General features: G+C 59.1%; 1 long non-coding RNA gene across 1 annotated transcript; it reads right to left on the reverse strand.

Annotated features, from left to right (window-relative positions):
• Nucleotides 1–476: 476 nt before the first annotated feature.
• On the reverse strand, nt 477–2971 carry LOC149119862 (uncharacterized). Its single transcript, XR_016227050.1, has 2 exons — nt 2055–2971; nt 477–1272 (listed from the first exon to the last, which is right to left on the reverse strand). It is a non-coding gene; the product is annotated as an uncharacterized LOC149119862 (long non-coding RNA).
• Between the last annotated feature and the right edge of the window lie 479 nt (nt 2972–3450).

Genomic DNA, 3450 nt, shown 5'->3' on the forward strand with positions numbered 1-3450 from the left:
GAACGCTTCAGGTGCTCAGTGATGAAACTCCACAGTCAGGTGCCCCCGGGCCACACGGGGCTCACGGCCACCCCACGGCACAGCCAGTGCCTGAAACAGGGCTGGGGAAGGCCCAGCCATAACCACGCCCACAAAATCACGTGGTCTGGCCCTGCCAAGACAACCGCAGGCAGAACCCAAAATCCATCCACTGCGGGCTGATGTGTAAGCCGATCATTTTTTTATGTTAAATAATGTTAAATTTTTATGTTAATGTTAAAATCTCCAAATGGCCCTTGAAAAAAAAATAAAATAAAGGTTTCCCTGCCCCTGACTTAAAGCATCCCCATCGTGGTAGAAAGTTCTAGAAAGTTCTAGAAGACAACGCTACGTTCGAGGAGGAGTTGGCACGTTTTTTCAGTAAGGAGCCAGGTATTTTTGACTTTGGAGGCCTTCTTAACTAGGTCTCTTCCTTGACTACTCACATCCTGCCTGTGTGTGTTTCAATAAAACTTTATTTACAAACACGGGCAGTGGGCTGGCTTCGGCCCCCAGACCATTGCCAGCTGGCTTGCACTTCTTCAGAAAGCCTAAGGGTCTCAGAAGGTCAGAGATCTTTGGGACAGTAGGAAGGGGCGAGTAACAGCCGCTTTCATCCTGACACCGGGTGGCGTCGTAGGCATCACGTGGTGACATTTGCACCTGTCACTGTGTATAAATTGCCCCTCCACACAAAGGAAAAGCTTCCCAAGGTCAGGCCATCCCGGGAGACGGAGTGCCTTGGACTGCTAAGGTCCTGGAGGATTCCTGAGCATGTTCTTAGCCCCACGTGACCCTCCAGGGGTTTCCGAGGGCTCCCAGGAGAGACGCTAAGGGGACCTGTCTCTCACATCTCCCTTTCCCGAGAACTGCGTTAGTTTCCAGGGTCCTGGCGGAGCTAAGAAAAGCTAAACAACAATAGCAATGAAGGTCAAACCTGGCTGTCCCCAGCCTTTGGGAGTCTGAGAATCCATGGAAAAAATAGATAAGAGATGCGATGCAGAGGCAGGGCTCTATGTGTTTAGGGGGGGTGTAGGTAACTTGGCGGGGCGCATGGGGCTGAGCAGGAAGATCTCAGGACCCCAGTTCCCACTGGCACCAGCGCGGTTCCTGTCTTCTGATTAAGAATTCACCAGTGCAGGGACCAGTGCTGTGGCATAGCCGGTAAAGCCGCCGCCTGCAGTGCCGGCATCCCATATGGGCACCAGTTCAAGTCCCAACTGCTCCACTTCTGATCCAGCTCTCTGCCATGGCCTGCAAAAGCAGCAGAAGATGGCCCAAGTCCTTGGGCCCCTGCACCTGCATGGGAGACCCAGAAGAAGCTCCTGGCTCCTGGCTTTGATCTGGCCCAGCCCAACTGCTCCCAAGTGCTCGTGTCTGTCAACCTGGAGGTCTCTAAACCTCCCCTTCATCCCTTCCTTCCCCGAGCTGGGGACAGGGCAGCCTGGCCAAGCTGGGACAGACACCCCTGTCCACCCCCCAAGCTCTGCCTGTTTCTCCTCCCCACTTCCCTCCCTCTGGGTCCTGCCCACCCTTTGAGACCAGCCCCAGCCCCCAGCCCCCAGAGGTGGTCACATGGTCGCAGCAGAAGCCAGCGACTCCTCTGCACACTGAGGTCACAAACCCGGAACTGGCCCTGATCCGGCAGCCACCAGCGCCCAGCATCCCCAGGGCCCAGAGAGGCCGCGCTGTCCCAGATGTGGACCCGGCTGCCTCCAGCCTACTACAGCCCTGAGCCTAGACCCCGCCCCCCGAGAGGCGGGGCCTCCTCCCTGCCCCCTGCAGCAGGCCCCGATCCCACTCTGGGACACACAGATGGCCCAAGGCTCCGTCCCCACACACTTTACCTTGCACATCTCTTCCTCTCACCTCTGGGAAGCCCTCACCCTCAGCCGGTCACTCACTTGACAACAATCAATAGCATATCTATTCTGTGCCAGGCGGTGGTCCTGAGGCTGGAGCCAGGGACCAAGGGAGACACAGGGTGACCTCGTGGTGCTCACGACCAGTTGGATAGACAAAAAAGATCCGCTCACCCAGGGGTCAGTTCACAGGAGCAAATATGGGAGTGGACTGAAGTCAGGGAAGGCTTCCTGGAGGAGGTGGCAATCACACAGACACTTGATAGATGGGAAGCAGCCAGACACGGGCAGATCCAACGGAAGGGCGTCCCAGGCAGAGGGCAAGGTGTGTGCAAAAGCCGGAAGATGGGGAAAAGCAGCCGGAAGAGACCGGGAAGGAGTGGCCAGAGGTGAGCATGGACCATGGCTCACCACCCCCTGTGCATACCCCGATCTGCTGCTCGGCTGGGGTCCAGGTTCAAATCCAGCCCCAGCGCCTCCCCGCTGGGCGACCTCAGGCCTTGCTGGGGAATGGAGGGGCAGGAGCACCTGCCAGCCGCAGATTGCTGCAGGGTGAGAGCATGTGTGGGACGGGCTCGGCCGGGCGCCAGGCATGTGGGGCGCCCCTGGCAATGGACTCGAGACAGCCAGCCAGCCCGCCCTGACGCCGGGCAGGTCTAATTATAGATGCCCAGAGGTCACTTTCCAGTGCCTTGTGACTCGGGACGAGGGCCAAGGGAGTCTCTGCCCGCAGGCCGGCCAACTCCCAGCCACTCCTGGCTCTGCAGCTCCGGCCAGCCCCAAGCAGGGCCCGGCAGACCCGACCAGCGAGGAGCCAGTGGGTGTGCCTCAGTTTCCCCGCCTCTCAAGAGGCGCTGTCAGGGGGACACGGAAGGGGCTCCCGTGTATGGCAGGGCCGCAGTTCTGCCCCCCCCCCACACCACACACACACATGCACACACATGCTCACACACATGTATGTATATGCACACACACACACCCATGCATACACACGGGGAAGGAGCTACCTTGAGATGCATTTCCCAGGCTTCCTCACCTTCCTTCAACAAAACTGCTGAGCCGCTTGGCAAGAGCGGCCCTGGGCTAAACACAGGGCAGGCCAGCGCCGCGGCTCACTAGGCTAATCCTCCGCCTAGCGGCGCCGGCACACCGGGTTCTAGTCCCGGTCGGGGCGCCGGATTCTGTCCCGGTTGCCCCTCTTCCAGGCCAGCTCTCTGCTGTGGCCAGGGAGTGCAGTGGAGGATGGCCCAGGTGCTTGGGCCCTGCACCCCATGGGAGACCAGGAGGAGGCACCTGGCTCCTGGCTCCTGCCATCGGATCAGCGCGGTGCGCCGGTCGCATCGCGCTGGCCGCGGCGGCCATTGGAGGGTGAACCAATGGCAAAGGAAGACCTTTCTCTCTGTCTCTCTCTCTCTCACTGTCCACTCTGCCTGTCAAAAAAAAAAAAAAAAAAAAAAAAAAAACACAGGGCACAGCCGCCCACGGGCGTCCCGAAACCAAGCGAAGAGAGCCGGCGGGGCTGTGGAGCAGGGGTCTGCTCGCCGCGCTCAAAGAACAAACCCGAGACTCC

This window comes from Oryctolagus cuniculus, chromosome 21 (genome assembly GCF_051225735.1).
Source record: "Oryctolagus cuniculus isolate XC-2025 breed Fujian yellow rabbit chromosome 21, ASM5122573v1, whole genome shotgun sequence".
Lineage (NCBI taxonomy): Eukaryota > Metazoa > Chordata > Mammalia > Lagomorpha > Leporidae > Oryctolagus > Oryctolagus cuniculus.